Source organism: Oryzias latipes, chromosome 17 (assembly GCF_053564925.1).
Source record: "Oryzias latipes strain Hd-rR chromosome 17, Olatipes_Hd-rR_3.1".
In the NCBI taxonomy this organism is placed as follows: domain Eukaryota; kingdom Metazoa; phylum Chordata; class Actinopteri; order Beloniformes; family Adrianichthyidae; genus Oryzias; species Oryzias latipes.
This window is the reverse complement of record NC_136253.1, coordinates 9,541,587-9,559,756: the sequence shown is the minus strand read 5'-3', so window position 1 is coordinate 9,559,756 and position 18,170 is coordinate 9,541,587. Positions and strand designations below refer to the sequence as shown.

Below are 18,170 nucleotides of genomic sequence, written 5' to 3'. Positions count from 1 at the left end.
AGAAGTTAGGAATGATAGAATGACAATACGTTAATTTGTTGGTTGTAGTTTTAAGTTGTTTTGTTTTCTGTCTCCCTTGTTTTTCTAGAAACTGTTCAAAAACCTTTTTTTTTCTTTGTGACTGGTGATTTTTAAGCAAGAAATCAGAAGGAAGTCCACCATACTGAGATTAATTTGCAAGTGGTTCAGTTTTCTAGAGGTGGCTCAATGAAAACTAAGAAGTCTAAGAGACATGACAATACAACTGTTTGTATTTTGAGTGGTATAAAAAAACAACAGAAGGATTTTGTATTTCTTGTCACAAAAGATCTTTAAACAAAATCTAAGTCAGTAGGCATATGTGTTTTGGTGTGGTGTCACAGAGCAAAAGACAGACTCGCCTGAACTGCACATGCGGTGTTTGAGGCCCATCAGGAGCAGCAGGTCCTGTTGGTGTGGACCTGCCTCTGCGGATCTTTTAAACGCTCATAGCAATAACCTACACTAAGTGGTGGGAAAGAACAGAAGTACAGAAGTCCACCTCTAATGTTTATCTTCCCACTCATGTCACTTCTTTGCTTATCATTATCAAAAAAGTAAAAAAATAAAAGTACTGTTGTACTTTTGTTACAGTAGTTGTGTGAAGAACATATTTTAATTTGTTTTATAAATAGTTTGAGCCCTTTACAAAACAAAACCTGAATCGGTATGATGGGATCAATGAGACTTTGAGATTGAAAGATGAAGTTGCTTACCTGAGTTTATGTTTGAGCTTTGAATGCTGGAAAAAATGTGAAACGATGAAACCGGGGGAATGCTGTGTTTGAGTTTTTGGCATTGTTGGATCAGTTCTGTGAACTTAATTGTGCTAAAGACATCCATTTATCTGAATGGCTGTGAGGTTTTAGGTCGGAAAGACAAACTGATGCTAAAAAGCAGGAGTACAACAGGTGCTGAATGAAAACAGGTTATTGCCTCAAAGCATCCAGAGAGAGGCAGGTTTTATTTTTTTTTCTGGAGGCATTGGCTAATAGGAGGGAGGAGTGTGTGAGTGTGCTGTGGGAGGAGCCAGGGAGGAGTGTGGGTGAGTGTGCGCTGTGGGGGGAGGGGAGAGGGAGCCAGAGGATTTGTGGCATGTAGTTACTCAGCTGTCATTAGATGCAGATGACATATACACACACACAAACACACACACACACACACTCAGAGGAGTAATTTCACAGAGCAGAGAGGAGGAACATAAAGCTGGGATGCGCATGTGCGTGTGCACTGGAAAAACTAGTGTGTCCGCCCGGCTCAGTCCGTCAGCCGGCATGATATGTTCAACCGACTCTGGGCCGGATGTGGTCAGCGTCAATCAAAGCAAAGGTAGGCCGTTTACACAATTTGAAACGGACTGTATGTGTAAGAAGTTCAATAAACGATGGTGTTTCCAAGAAGTTGCAGAAGTTTAAATCAAACAAAACCTTAGTTGCTGTTGTTACATTATAATGAATTTTAGTGAATAAAAGTGGAAAATGCTTTTATTTTGTGGGTATTTGAAGGTGTAGTTCCAGCCATGATGCTCACTGACTTGGACTTTGAGCTGTCATCTATTATTATTGTGGTTTTGACACACACAGAGTGTGTGAGCAGCGAGGGGAGTGGTTATGAATGACTGCTCGCGCGCAGAGTGCACAGTCAGCAGGCCTGAAGCTGCTCTGTCACCTGAGGTCCAACCAGCCAGCTGTTTACTTCGCCCGCTCCACTGTCAAAACAACTGTTGGTGCGACTCACAGGTTTGTTCCTCCAACGACACTCGAGGTGCTTCTGCCGCCGGCCACCAGCAAAAGGCAAAATGTGAGTTTGTTTTGAAGCGCTCGTCTCACTGATCCGTGACGTATTTAGAGGACGGACTCCGTTTCTGTTTCTGGCTGAGAGTTGGACTTTTCTCCAAAACAGTCGCGTTGAGGGAGCAGGTTCTCGAAGAAACTGTCAGTGTTAATGCTAATTTCCACAGTGACACTAGCTGCTTCTGAGTTTCACTCAATCAGTGAGCTGTGAGTGGAGTTTGACCTCCTGGCCTGCTGGGCGACCTGAAACTCCTCATTCATTTATTTATTTATTTTTGCTTTCGCTTCGCTCTGCTTTTTAAAGGTCTGATAACTACTTTCTCAAAGTGAAACAAAACCTTTTGTTTTCACCTGACAAAGTGGGTTTCCAAAAATGTGGCGGGCGTCAGACCAGCAACCCTGTGTCTTGTTTTTTTGTCCAGTTTGAAGCACTGTTGTGTTTGCAGGGGACACAGCAGACTCTTCTTCACGCTTACTCTGATTTCCTGAGTGCGCTCTGTCATGCATGAATGTTGGATTTTGCATGTTTTGCATCACAAATGCTTAATCATGGATTGTTACTTGTGCTGCATTCAGATGCTCTTCAGTTTTATGTGTTTCTCTGCACTTTTTTTTAAAAATGTTTTTGGGTTAAAAAAATAAAGTTAAGATTTTAAAAACTGTTGTTCTGCAACAGTCGGTATTTGTGTCAGTGTCCCTGCACATCAGTGTCTCTCTGTGTGCTCATAATTAGCATGCAAGCAGGCATGTTTGATGTTATTGATTCTGGTCTATAATCGATCAGGCTCTCGTATTGCATGAAGCTTCACATGCAGAGTGATGAGCAGCTGCTGGCTGAGCATTTGCAGGCAATTTGTAGATGTTTGGAAAGTCTCATCCCGATCATCCATTGATTTATTTTCAAAGCCTTCCTGGTTGTCTATTCATTATGACTTTTTTAAAAAAAATTTATTTCTTTTTTAGCCTGTGTTGTTTTTTAAGACATAGTTTCTGCAGAGCGGCTGGAGTTTGTTTGAAATTCACCTCAGAGTTGTTTATGGGAGCGTTGGCGCAAAGCAACTCTGCCCCCCTTTCCCTCCCCGTTGCTGAGAGCTGTCTGTTTGCTCCTCCGCTAGCTTACAGCCACTTACACCCCTAGCCTAACATAACTGGTGCAACAAAAACGGCGAGCAATATTGGAGCTACCCAACTGTACAGTTTTGAGTTTTTGATGCCAGCTCGGATGAAGAAAACGAAGACGTACATGGAACAGAACGGAGCGGAGCAGGGAGTTTGTGGCCCACCCAGCGTAAAGAGCGTCACAGATATGCTCTTTTTTTTTTTCAAACTGCTTTTTTTTTGCCTGCTCTTCATTCATAATGATTTCAATAGAGAAATACTCTGAAATAGAATTTTAAGTTTATTTAACTTTATGTCCACCATCATCAGAAAAAAGCCACAAGAACATGTTAAAAACATGATTTTCATCAGTCATCTTTTTTTCATCAGATCATCTTCTAGTCCCATCCTGCCAAAGGAGGTCCTCCTATGTCCACTTGTAATGTGAGGAGAAAAGCAACAGTTTGTTTGAACTGTTATTCAAATGGCAATTAGTGGTATTTGTTTAGACAAAGACGCAGCGGAAGAACCTGCTGTTGGCTTGAATGAGCGGCGCTGGCTGAATCAATTTGGACAGCTTGCTTTTTATCACTTCTCGGCTCTCAGACAAACGTTTGCTCTCCATTCCACCACATCCGTGTCAGAAGTCTTTGGAAAATACGAGCTTTCAACCACATAGGAGGGAGCTGCCAGTTGGAAAGACATAGTTGTTTTATTTTTTGTTGTTGTAATTGTCTAAAAGCATGAAGAGCTGGAGCGGTAAAATCTACGTTGCGTTCAGCTGTAATGCTGGTTCTTAGGATTCCAGGACAGGTGCTGCTGCTGCTGCTAATGCTGCTGCTGCTAATGCTGCTGCTGCTGCTGCTGCTGCTGCTAATGCTGCTGCTGCTAATGCTGCTGCTGCTGCTGCTGCTGTGGTAAATTTGCTTAAAGGCTTTTGTTCAAATAAAAGGCAACATGTTCATTTACCTAAACTGAAATGCCTGCGTGTTAAAGAAAGTAGATGCTAATAAAAATCCCAAACTTTTGTGCACAAAAAATATATATTCAACCCTAAAAATACATCCTATCAGATAGTTTAGGATTATAGATTTGTTGTAATAACAGATGCATTTTAAAATAGTTTTGTTAACTTGAATGATACCAAAGCAAAATAAAGCTAAGCTCTGTCTGTAAATAAGGATGGATGGAGTTGTGGTCACATGATGAGCTGGTTTCAATGAAGACAGAGGATAACACGTTTAGAGTTTACTGTTGATGCTCTGTCCTGTCAAGATTTCTATTACATTTGCTTAAAACTAGATGTTACATTACAGAATTCTAACCTTATAACCTTGCTCTCACCCTGACTGACGATAACCGCATCATCTTGGTGATTAGGTCATCACCGCATCACCGCACGTTCTTTTTTTTTTTTAAAGTTCTGCATATGCTAGGTGATTGGAACTATAATAAACACATTAAACACATTTATCTTTGTTGATAATTTACTCTGTTAGTCCTGTGTTCAGACTTCGAAGGTTTCTGGGGGAAACCTTTTATTACTGTTCTCCTTCACTCCCTCTTGCGCTGCACGCGCCCCCCCCTCTTCTTACACACACACGTGCGGTTTCAGCAGCACATACACACCCTCATTTTACAACAGAAGTTTCTGTCCCGTGAGGAAATACGACAAATTTACTGCGTTCTAATCAGTCATTTCCATTGCATTCATTTCCGTTACAAGCTGCGTGCGTTCTTGAGTGCGCAACACGGCTGCCCGCTGGAGGATTTTGTGTTTGGGGGGGGTGTTATTACTCTTACACTCCGTAACACCAAACATGAATATCACTACATTTTTTGTATGGAATATTGCTTAGTAATTGTATTAATTTGCGACATGGCCGCTGGGGGATTTTGTGTTTGGAGGCTGGGGGGGGGGGTTGGTTAACCACGACACCGCGACCCCTGCTGGTTCATCACCACGGTGATCAAAAATCCCACACCATCACAGCTCTAACCCTGAATTGTGCTTTAACATTTTTGTCTCTAAAGGCTCACTCGGTGGTTTATGACCTTGAGAATTTGTGAGGACCACCTGAATTCTGCCCTCCTGACTGGTCCAGTTTGGCAGATAGGTGAACAATTTTTTTTTATGAGAAGTAGGTTTCAGATCTTCTGAAGATGTATTTCTCCCATCAAGAAATGTAAAACTGTAAAACAGTAGACAAAACAAATGAATGTTAGCATGATGCTAACTGATGAAGGATTTTTACGGCTAACGGCTAACATTTACACGGCCTGAAGACATTTTTAACATCAAATACATTAATTTGTATTACTCAGAGGCATGGATTCTCTGAGCTCTGTGGACTAAAAACAACAATTATTTTTACAGTTTAGATGAATTGTTTTGCTTGTCTTCTTGAACTAAAAGCTAAAAACAACAACGCTGGCGCTCCACCTTGTGGTCAAGTAATAGAACAACTTAAAACAGAGGACAGAACACTCCTCGCCTGGTATAATGCATTATACCACTATTTAACATCTGAGTCAAATAGAAAAACAACTTCTGAGCTAGGTTGTAAGTACGTTTTAACAGAGTCGTTTCTAGACACCTTATCCTCGACCTTTCAAATTTGCTGTCTTTGCATGGCACGTCTTAATGGTGACTCCAGTTTGCCATTGAGTCTGAGCAACTTGTGAGTCCTGGAGAATAACAATATTGCAAGTTCTGAATCTCTTTCATTCATTTTTTTCTTACTTAAAGCCTGTGCAAGTATTCTTGGCGCCATCTTTTCCAGAAGGAATCTGCGAGGAACTTGAACTTTCCCTGTTGTTCTTGTTGGAAGGAGATCTTTTAGGTCTAATTCTACTGAAGGTGGAGACAACAAGTCAAACTCTTGTGTCAGTATCATGGATGGGGTACGAGTTGCTGGCGCCTCTGGATCAGCATATATAGGAGTCAATGGTCTTGAATTCATTATGGCAGCAACCTCACCCATCAGAGTGGTAAGTCCTTCATGTGTTATGAGATGAACGCTGTGTGAGAAGAAGAGCATTCAAAATCCATAAAGCAAGTGCAATCATCCTTTCCCACACACCACCCATTTGAGAAGAGTCTGGTGGGTTGAAGATCCACCCTCCTCTTGTTCTCCCGGAAGTGACAGTACATGGGACGAAAACGTCCAATGTGGGCGGGTCTTGATGATCTTTCGTACTCTCCTGATTAAAACTGAGATAGTGCGAGTCAACGACTTCCATGTTGAAAACTCCTAAAATCTTTTGGATCCAAGGAATCCTTCAAAAACTTCAGAATACTTTGACCCTTTATCTACTTGAAGAGGGAGGGACCAACAAGACTGACAGTTAATCAAATGCACCAAATGAGGGGGGTTTAAAGCAAAAGTTTTGACATTCACTTGTCAATCAAAAGTTCATGCCCCAATTTGAGTTTATTTAGATGAAAAACGTTCAGCGTGAATTGATCTAATATTCATATTAACTGGGCGGGAAGTGTGTTTTTCCAACCGTTTAAATCTATATCTGATATATTTCTGTAGAAAAAGTGGTGTGGCCTTTTTTCATTTTAATTGACAAGTGTGGTTGAGGTTTTTTCTTTCTGCGTGACTTGTCACGATTGTCCTGCTTGATGTATTTCTTGTCATTTTCCTGTGGGACTCACCTCAGTGTTGAACAACTCCTTTGAAATGGACTCCTTTTCCATACCAGTTGTTGTTGGACGTTGATGTCCTCAATCCTAAAGCAGTAACCTGCTGCTGCAGCTCTAGTTCTTTGGCTGCTTTCATTGGTGATGCTCAGGTGATCAGATGATCAATAAGGTCTTTGCATCTACAAGTGTCACTGTGTGCTCCAGTGTTACTATGGCTGCACCACACTTTCTGTTTGCACACTTTTGAATGTGGTGCTTCACTCCACACTTTAAACATATAGTTTTATTTTCTCTTAACTCTGTGTCTCCTCACATAAGTCTCACCAGAGACTTCATCGTGTTGTTTCTGGTTTTCCATATTTTCAAAATCACTAAGTTCTGTTGTGAACTCTGGGAAATGCTGCATTATCCTTCTTGTGTGTTTCGTGTTTTGCAAATGGTTTTAATTTTCGGGCAGATCTTGTAAGAACCAAGGCAAAAAGAACTTTTTTGCTCAGTGTGTTCCATCGAACTCTGATGGAGGTTTCTGTCCCATTCCCCTAGAGCATTTTTTAAAATTATTATGCAAATGATATTTTTATATTATTTTTTCTAAATATTCACGACAAATGACAGTCAGCATAATTATCAAGTCACTAACCATTAGAGTATAGTTATTGAACAAACTTTCTAAAGATAACAGTATTTTTTTTCAAAAAAAAAAAAATCTTTAATGGCACTGTTCCACATTATTACGGTACCCACAACAGAGTTCCACAACATTTGACAGATTCTAAGGAACTGAAAATAGTTATTTGTTGAGTTTGATGCATTATGTGCCCAAAATCAAAAGCCATCTAATCAAAAACATTTAAAAAAGCCAAGCTACATTTGAACATAGGACCCCTTATTTTGTAGTATCTTCACAATTCTTGCATCCATTGAACTTGTGAGAGTTTTGGAGAGTTTCTGCTAGAACCTCTTTGCATGATGTTAGAGTAGCCTCCCAGAGCATCTGTTTGGATGTGAACTTCCTCCCACCCTCATAGCTATTTTGCTTGAGGATGCTGAGGTTCTCCATAGGGTTTAGGTCAGGGGAGTATGGGGGCTACTATCAGTTTATCTCATTTTGTGCCCATAGCAGCCAATGATACAGAGGCATTCCTTGCAGCATGAGATGGTATATTGTCATGTATGGAGGTAATTTTGCTACGGAAAGCACGGGCTTCCTTTTGTACCACAGAATCGGGTGGTCATTCAAAAACTCCACATACATACAGAGGTCATTTTCACACTTTCAGGGACCCTAAAGGGGCCGACCGGCTCTCTTCCCATGATCCCGGCCCAAAACATGACTCTGCCACCTACTTGCTGACATTGCAGCCTTGTTGGGACATGGTGGCCACCCACTACTCCATCCAGACCATCCAGGGTTGCACGGGACTCATCAGTGACCAAGACTGTTTGAAAAAAAGTCTTGTATGTCTGGGCCCAATAGACAGAATAGAAGGTTTACGTATAACTGCAGGCATCTGGAGGATCCTACACCTTGATGTTCGTGAAACTCCAGAGACACCAGCAGCTTCAAACATGTGCTTGCTGTTTTGGAACAGTATTTTAGCAACTGCTCTCCTAATCTGATGGGTTTGTCTGACAGAAACCTTCCTTATTCTGCCTTATCTGCACAAAACCGTGTGTGCTCTGAATCAGCCACAAATTTCTTATTAGTACGACGATCACGCTTAAGTTTTTGTGAAATATCCATATACCGTTAAACCATTTTGAGGAGAAGAGTGATCCCATGGCTCTTCTATATTGCTTGAACATGTTGGTCTGCTTAATAATGTGGAATGTCCTTTTGTAGTTTCCTCTTTAATCAAACTCATCTGGCAAAATAATTATCACAGGTGTCAGTGATCCAAAGAGCCCCTAGACACACCATCACCCATAAGTTTCATCTTTTTGACTCTTAATACATTTTGCATAATACTTCTGTTATTTTTGCTTCACCATTGAGGTCTCCAACAATGGCATCTTTTAGTATTTTAAGTAAGATCACCTCAACTTTCCAAAGTTACTTTCTTTTGGGACGACCCGTTGCGTCCGTGTTGATTTATGATGTCACACAGCTGTTGGCACTTTCTTGTGATAAACCCCTCCATAATAAAAACCCCTCCTGGGCTCAAAACCTGTTGAGCTTTGCAGCGTCACGAGCGAAGAACTCAGGAAAAAGGAAAAGGTCACAGGGGAAATTATCCTTTAAAAAGTTTAGAGTTGAGCAGCTTTCTTCAACAAACAACTGTTACTTTACTGGTATAGCTCTATTTGTTTTTCATCAATGTAGTGACAGTGTAGTAGTTGCCATGGCAACAGTGAAAACTCTGGGATCTGGAGTTGTTGCCTGGCCTTGTCGCTTGTGTTGAAACTTTTATTACTGTTGTCATCATTTAGTCTTTAAATATTCCATGTATGTAGATGATGGTGAGTGTACTGAAAGGTTGAATCAATCTGATGGGGGATCCTCCTCCTTTTTATTGAGTGTTTTTGAATGTGTCTCAGTAAATACACTGACTTACATTTTTTTGTTGTCAATTTTAAAGTCTGAAAATGAATTACATTCTTGGAGTCAATAGTACTGTATTTTTCTAAAAATATGTAAGCAAAATAATAATTCTAAGTTGATAAAAATGTCATCCTCTTATGTATTAAATTGTTGTGAAAATCATAATTCGCACTTTCACTAGCATTTATGACCTTGTTTGAGTGCATCAAAGCTGAGTCCTCTCATGTTTAGTAAGTAAAATTCACTTGTGAATATTAATAACTTAAAAAATTAGTTTGAATTCCTGCCAATATAGATATTTTTTTTATGTATAGTGCTAAATTGAATGGAAAAAAAGTTTTTTTCAAAAGCTGTTTCGACTTACATGATGTCAAGAGCTTATGTGCAGTTAAACTTTGTTTACAGTTTCTATGTCTGAAGTCTCTCACAACTCCCTAATTTCTAAAACACCAGTCCAGGAATACCCAGTGCCTTTGACTTCAATTTGGACACCATGCATTTTAGTGACAAATAGTTAAAACATGATTCATTTTGGCCTATATTTGCCTGTTTTATGGAAGTGAATTGCATTAAAAGAAAAGAAAAAAGCATGATTTCTGTTTTTTTTTGTGATTTTTGTTCCAAAGTTTCAAGAACTGCAAAAGCCAAGAACAATAAACACTAACAATAACCTCATCTGCTCATGAAAACTATAAGATGAGTTGCAATTAAAAGTAGAAAAGCCACAAAGTGTCACAAACACGATCTGTTTTTATGTGCTGATCACAATAGTACTAGTCTATTTTATTCTTTCTGCTTACTTTATCCGCAAACATTACAGAGCAAAACGTTGGATGTAGTTCTATTGACCAGTATGAACTGTCTGTTTTTGTCTGTGGTGATGCAGAACACTAACGAGTTCCAGCCGTCATGTGAATCTGCAGAGGCCGGCAGGGACCGTCTGTAAGGTTCCCGAAACGCCCCAGACAAACAATAGCAGTTTCTCTGCAACTCACCATGAATAATCTCAGGAACATCAAAACTGTGACAGAACACCCGTAGTAGTAGAAATGGAATTTGGGTGCAGGTTCAGGTGCCAGTTAAAACAATCTTCACAGAAATTATTCATATCATTACTCTTCCTCTCAGAGTGAACCATCATGTTTGAGTTGTGCAAGTTGTAGACACTTGCATAACACATTACAACTGTTGTAGTCCCGCAAAAAAAAGCAGCGTATTCTGCAAAAATTATAACAGAGTTGACCACGACCACAACGTGAGCATCCAGCAGGTCAACCACAGACTTCACTGCTTTGTGCCTGTTGCTGTTGTTGGGATTGACTCACAAACAAAATAAACATTTCATACTGGTCAACATTTAATACTTTCCTTAGGTTTTGTTTTGTGATGTCTGTGGATAAGGTAAGTAGGAAGAACAAACATTTTGGTTTTTCCGTTTTTAATTGTAGCTCATCTTGTCGTTTTCATGAGCAGATGGGCTCAGAGCCCGGTCTATCTGGAGTTTTTTGCTTTTGTAGTTATTCAAAAAGGATGAAAATCACAGAATTTGAACAAAGATCACCCTTTTTTTAATACACAAAAACATTTGAACAAAGATCACCTTTTTTATTTAATGCAATATGCTTCCATACTAGTGAGCATGGATACATATTATTGTTTTCCAAAGTCTTCTGGGAGATTTCCGGGGTACGGGATCTTTTGAAATTGTAGATCTGGACACCCCGGCAAAATGGTGAAGTGCACTAAGTAATTTGTTTTTACATATTTAAGATATTTTATTTAGTAATTAATTTTGGCACGACCAAACCATCGTGAAGATTGGCACTGATTGAAACAAGCAGCCTAAATCTAGCATCAGACCCATATTGTAACAAGAAATTGGTTTAATTATTTCTCAATTACATTAAGGTTCATGTAAAGATGGATTGAATCTTTTTTTTTGACCCAAGAAAACACTTCTTTTTAAATTGTATTCATTTTGAATGGTTGATCCCTTGTTTATCAGAAGCTTCCTGCACAGATTCTTGTTGTAAAAGTGCAATTTCTACCATTTAATTTTAGTTTGCAGCTTTTTAATTGTCTGTCAAATTCTCACCAGATTTCCAGGGAAAAATGATTTGTTTGTCTTCTGTTAAATACATGCCGTTTGCTCAAGTGTAATACATTTGGTTGGTGAAGTCAAACTGTAGCTCGTATTTGCTGAATCAGCTTTCCCAGGGCTCGGAGGTGTCAAAAGAAGCAGCAGTCAAAGTCTCCGTCCGTCCCCTCGGCAGGCGTTACGCCATCAGCCATAAAGCCGACAGCTCAGCATAGCATTACCGCAGCAGCAAACAGCTGACATGCACATGAAGGGGCTGGATCCATGGATACGGACACGCCAGCACAAGGAGGTGAAAAATACAGCGTGCGTGAACGCTGTAGACACCTCCCCGTGTGGGACCAGCCTGTGTTCTTAATCCAGCCTTAGCGCATGGTATTAAACCGACTTTACTGTTGGTTTGTGTGGAAGGGAAGGGTTTGGTGGCTTTTCCGCTGCAGCTGGAGGGTAGAGGAGGAGGAGGAGGAGGAGGAGGAGGAGGAGGAGGAGGAGGAGGAGGGTCTCTCCTTCCAGCCGCCACCAACCAGCCTCTCCCTGTGGTTGCTAGTCGCTGCATAGTTTCCTCGTGGAAGTCCATGTCTAGACTTGTTCACAGAAAAGTCTTACTTCTCAGTTCGTTTTGTTTTGAAGGGAGGGAAATTCTCACAAACCATCAAAATTATATATATATATAATTTAAATATTGCACAAACAAAAGTTAAATAAATAAAAAAGTTGAAGGACAAAACAATAGATAAACTACAATGATGGAAAGTAAAAAGGTTAACTCAAACTGTAAATTAGCGACTTGCGTCAGTTTGGGAGGGGTATATGATTTTTTTGAAACAATTACAGCTTATTTTTTGTTGTTGTTATCCTCTTGTGTTAATGTAGAAGGAGCATTGACTGTAAATGAGAGCCGGACTGAGTGAACATTCCCCCTTTGAGTTTCAAACCGGAAGTTCCCTCTTGCTCCTGGAAGCCCCACTCCCATTGACTTCTAGATATTTGTCAGAATACCCATTCTTGCTCTGGTACCTTTCTCTAACATGTTCTTGCTTATTTATTTCCGTTCATGAGATGTGGTAGGGATGTGGATGCCCAACAAGCTCACTCCCGATTGGCGATGGTTTTTGCCATAGAAATATCACCTCAGACCGACTTGGACCAATCACTGCTTACTGACGTGGCGGCGCCCATATCATGAAAAAATGGAGGCTGAGTTGACGTCGTTTAGGCGCCAAAAGCAAGTGATTTTCTATGGGTGACGCCCCACTCACTCCGTCTTATTCTCATACACAGTCAATTAGAAGGAGCAGACATAAGACATTTTACTTGCATGTGCCTCCTATATGCGTCTTATCATGAAATCTCTTGTATGCAAAGTTTAGTTAAAATGAACAAAGAACAATAAACAGTTATTGATGTGGAAAGAAAATACCAGAAAAGTAAAAAAATAAATAAAAAACGCTTAAGATTACACAAATATAATGTTTTTAAATCTGTTTTTTTTTTACACACTGGTGTAAGCTTTTACCTTCATTTCTTTAATTTCTTTTAACTGCTGTTTGCTATAAAATGCCTCAAAATTAGGATTTAGAAACACACATCCATGAATGTTTGCTGAAACAAACAAAAAAAACAGCTTAAAATGAACTTTGATGTTTGAATTTTCAAGAAGATGGATTCTTCAATCGCTCCACTTTTGCAGTGACGTATATAACGAATATGTTACTTAAAATTGCATTTCTTAGTATGTCTTTATTCAAATCATTGTGAATCGGGAGCAGTAAAAATAAAGAGCTTATTTGTTACAAAGAAAACGCACAAGCCCCCTGCTCCACTTTATAGTCTGGCTGGATAGCTCCAATATTGCTGGCTATTTTTTTTACTGCCTATATACTGTCTGATATATACTAATATACGGTCTATGGCTGTCAGTTATAGGTGATAGGAAGGGGGACGGGGTTTCTCCAGGCCCAGCAACAGTTCAGAGTTGAATTTCTAATGAACTACAGCCACTCTGCAGAAATTATGTCCCAGAAAATGACACAGGTTTTTTGATTTTGGATAAAAACTAATTTTCTAACAAACGCCATCATCCAATCAGTGGGGTCCCACAATACTGACGTTTCTCAGCTACTTATTTTGTTCTTTTTTTTCATAATTATTTTACTTTTTAAGTTGTCGTTATGATCTTTAATATCTTTTTGCATTACGTGATTTGTTGATGAGATTTACCGCCATACATTTCAGCCCCACGAAAAATGTAAACACAATACAAAATATTCTTTTGAGTAAAGAGTCTACATAAATAAATTAAGAGAATACAAATGAAACAAACATAGAAAAGCAAGGAAAGAAAGTTTTCACTTAAATATGTTCAGGTATTTGTTCTAAAGTACACATTTTGGTTTGTAGTCATAACATATAGTAAGACTGCATTTTTTTTTCAACACTTCTAACCCCAGTTAGCCTTCAAACTACGGCTGCAACATGACTCATTACTCTAATAGCAGTCCATGGTGCGTCTCACTTCCATGACAACTATCATTTAGTGGGGCGGCTCTCATACATAAGAGCTGTCTCGCTGACCAAAAAATTAAACTTGTCAAAAAAAAGAGTTTTGACTTTAACGTTAGAACAGCTGCAGGTGGTTGTTTTACCCGTTCCACCTCACCTGACCTCCAACCAGCCGCAACCTGATACCACCACCCTGCCCTTTGTCCTCTAAAACACAACGGGAAGTTGAAGCTGAGCGGATGTCCTTCCAGGACTGAACAAACCAGACCGGCAAGCAGTTGATGAATAAATAAAAAAGACTTTTGACTCTGGATAGAAAAACCTCACTTCAAATTTAAAAATGTTTTGATTCATTCGTGAAATAATTATTATATCTATTTTTTAAATTATTTCTGGGATCATTTTTAAGGGCGAACACACCAGTAAACGCTGAGCGTCCTGCCGCTTCAGTTGTTGATGAAACAGAGAAGCCGAGAAGCTGCAGTTTCTATTGGAAACGTAGTCCACTTAAGCAGGCGGTGATCAATCCACAGCTTTAATTTCTTAATGGCTGCATTGACCCTCTGGCCCTGTCCCCGCTCTCCAGCTCAAATTGTTTTTAAATGGCTTGGCTCTGCAAAGCTCTCAGCTCCTCTGATTACATTAGTATTGGGCAGAATGGGGCGAAGGCTTTTGTTGCAGCCCACATTAGTGTGAATTCATTGTGCGCCATATTTGTGTTTGTGTGTGCGAGCACGTCTGATGCGCCACCCACATTGATTTCTTTACGTAAGGGATGCACACCCTGTGACTTTGTGCGCCTGACTCTAACCTGTTTGGACTTTATTGCCAAAGTCAACAAACACACTTGCTGCTGGTTATTTTATTTTCCAAGCTGCAATTTATTGTTATTTTTTTTTTTTTCAACTTTTAAATATTGAATCACTGGGTTGTCAGTGAAATTCTGTTAAATCCCAAAAGATTAAAAAAATCAGTTGACCATCGCAAAAAAATCAAGCTTTTTCAATTTTACATTAAATCTCTACTAAATAAAAAATGTGGTTTATAAAAGCTACTATTATTGACCAGAAATCAATGTACCCAAAAAAAATTCTAAACCTTCTTTTTTTTCCTTATTCTGCCTCCAGTTAACTAATTTTTACATGAAATCATAACATAGACATCCTAAAAACATGACAGTGTTTCAGATTCTTGCTTCTGACTGTAAAGATGCAGCGCTTTTTTCAGCTCAACGCCGGCCTTGTAATGTTACAAAGGCACTACTTATAAGGTTCATACAAAGTAGATTCATGCCTGTTATTATGTTTATAAAATAAAGTTTTTATAAATGTTTTATAAAAATATAATCAGACTTTAAACCGGTCTGTGATTACATGTAGGTGACACACGGAACAGCTTGTAGCATAGCATCATTGATTCTTGTGGCGCGTGCGTTAGTGTTTTTATTTTAATTTTTTTAGTTTTTGTGGAAGTAGGTTCTCTTTGCTTGCTGCTGTTTTCACATCTGCGCTTTGTGAGAGACCAGCGGACTGACTTTACTTAGAACAACGGAGGCGCAAGAGAGCAGAAGACTAGCAAAATAAAATCTAGATCCCCCCCCCAAAAGTCTATAAAAACAACAAAAAAAGATTCATCGCACAGCAATAGATCCTCCCCTTTCCATGGAGGAGCTGACAGCGGCTGTGGGGCAGATGGTCTCAGACGCTGAATGGATTACCTACAGACTTCTATAAACACTTCTGGAAGCTCCTGGGCCCGGACCTTTTGCAGTGTTTCAGGACCGTATCGGTAGAGGTGTTGTCCCTCATTTGTGTCGTTGTGCAGTTCTGTCCTTGCTGCCAAACAGAGGTGATCTGACTTTCTTGAGAAATTGAGACTTCTTTACCTTCTCTGTACGGACTATAAGTTGTTTTCAAGATTCTCTCCAAGGGACTCAAAAATATCCTGCACACAATTGTACACAGAACCCAGTCCTATTGCATTCTGGGTCGGACTATAGTGGACAGCCATTTTCTTGTGCAGAACCTGTATAACATTTGTACATTGTGTGACGCTGAGTTGGGTATGATTTCTTTAGATCAGTGGATCATAATTTCTTTTCTACTCTATGAGCTTTTGGAGATTTCTTTTGTCTCAGTGTTGGGTCTGCTGTACAAGAATGCTTTCTGTTTGGTGAAGATGTATGGAGGTGCCTAGTTTTCCCATTAAATGTTGGAGGGGCATCAGGCAGGGATGCCCTGTTTCCGGTCACTCCCTATTGAACCATCCCCACACAGACTTCACTCCACGTTGTCGGGTTTTGTGCTTCCAGTCTAACTCACAGGCCTTCTATTGTAGTTTCTGCATACGTTGATGATGTCACTGTATTTTTTAGTCCATAGAGATGTTTTCCCTCCTCTGTGATTGCCTAGACTTCTTCCAGAAAGCCTCTTTAGCTAAGGTAAATTGAGATAAATGCACGGCTCTCCGGGTGGGACGTTGGGTGCACTGCTCACAACCATGCTTCAGTGTCTCAGACAAGATTTTCTGGTTAAAAGTACCTTGTCTGGGACACTTAATGGATTAAAGTTTTGGGTATTTTCTAGGGTACAGATGTTTTTTGCGTAAGAATTGAAAGGGTGCTACCTGCGGAGTGAGTGGGTCAGACTGTCTGTATGGAAATACAGTAAACCCTTGTTTTTCGCGGGGGTTACGTTCCAAAAAGAACCCGTGATAGGCAAAATCCGTGAAGTAGAAACCTCTATTTTTTTTAAAAATTATTATACAATTATACATTGATAAGGAAGATACTAAACTGTCACATAATAATTGTATTCATCGATGTGAACAGAAGGCTTCAAATTGCGGAGATTAGCCCCGCCCACCGCGACCCGAGTAATTGGATTAAACGGGAGAAAATTTAAAATGATTATGAAAAAAATACAAAGTAGAGTCGGACAAACAGTAACTCAGGTGTATTTCACTGCTCTTCAGACTGAGCCGCTGCATCCTGACTCCACTCTGCAGTGTTTTCTTCTTTTGAAGCCCGCGGATCAGCTGTGTTTGTTCGGGAGAAGAACATAGTGATAGGCAGTTGTTGTTGCTCTTTTTTCTATGGGTTTTAGAGAAACTCGAAATTGCAAGATGATTTGCACGTACAAAATGTAAATTTGGCAAGCTGATTTAAGTACGTGTAAATATTAAACCGCAACGTTATTGATGCACAGGGAGAGAAGAAGCGGAGTGACTTTTTAGCCAATCAGCATGCAGAACGCAATACACAATGCAAATCCGGGAAGTAGCGAAACCGTGAAAAGTAAACCGTGTTATAGCGAGGGATCACTGTACCTGCTACTTCAGCTTTCCTTCAGGGGTAGAACTCAGTCAATAATAATAATTGTCAATAATTTAGTTGCTTTGACACTTTGGCGCAGGCTGATGGTACTGTCCCCTCCTGCAGGATTTATCAACACCATACAGAGGACAGTAGTGGACTTTTTCTAGTCTGGCAACCACTGGCTGTCTCTTGTAGTGTGGCAGCCGTCTGACTGAGGACGTCTCAGCGCCTGTTCTATGGCTTTGGCCTGCCTTGGGTTGACACTGCTTTAGTGTTGCCGAGGAGGGCTGGACATTGTGGCAACGACAGACATTTGTTCCTGCTTCAGCACCAGCACCTGGATTTAACTGGATAATCCTTTAAGACTTTGATCGGTCTGTTTTAATTCAATATTATTTGAATAAAACAGCCTTAATAAGCATGTTCACTCAGTTGTATTGATGTTTCGGGACTCAATCTATATGACCCCTTGACGGATTTTTGACATTAAGTTAAAAGGGGGGATTTCATATTCAAGACGAGGGAAAGTTGAAAAGTGGTCTACACAAAGGTAAAACCAAATTTTGTGTTCAGAATTGTTTTGCAAAGTTGTGCACAGAGTATTAGGTTTTGCACTTTTTGCATGTTTCTTTTTTACAGATTCCTGGTACTATGGGGTACATATTCAGTTCAACTCAATTTTATTTGTTTAGCCCAAATTCACGACAACAGTCGTCTCAATGGGCTTCGTACCGGTCATACATAGCTGTGAGTCAGGAGCAGAAAAAGATGATTAGATGACTTTTATGAAAGGTTGTAGCTGTGAGCTGTCTGAGCTGGTATCTTGCACAGCTGGATATCTTCAATATTGCTTTCCATTTTTGTTGCATCACTAATATCAGGTTGGGGTTGTGAGGAGCTGTAAACTAAAGGGAGAGATTATGAACAGATGGATGTTGGGAACTATGCAGAGACTATGTCCTAGAAAACGACACAGGTTTTGTCATTTTGGCTACAAACCGCATAATCATAATTAAAAGACCACTGGGAATGCCTTTACAATAGATTAAAAGATGATCGGAGTGGAACTCCATAAACTATTGAGCATAGGTTCAAAGTGCCTCAGGATCCAGGGCACTGGATGGTCCAGCACTGTGGGCTTTTGTGGGGTT

General features: G+C 39.9%; 1 protein-coding gene across 7 annotated transcripts in view; it reads left to right on the top strand.

Annotated features, from left to right (window-relative positions):
• LOC101175434 (nuclear receptor coactivator 2) overlaps nucleotides 1-18,170 on the top strand; it is a 74,783-nt gene that overhangs the window by 16,285 nt on the left and 40,328 nt on the right. The window contains exon 1 of one of the 7 annotated variants that reach the window (XM_011486179.4): nucleotides 1,136-1,347. The exons of 4 other annotated variants lie outside the window; for them this stretch is intronic. The gene's annotated coding sequence lies outside the window, so the exon portion shown is untranslated. Of the gene's footprint in view, nucleotides 1-1,135; nucleotides 1,348-1,597; nucleotides 1,819-18,170 lie in introns of those variants that run through there. 2 more of the 7 variants (XM_078934365.1, XM_011486178.4) reach the window with 2 other exon arrangements.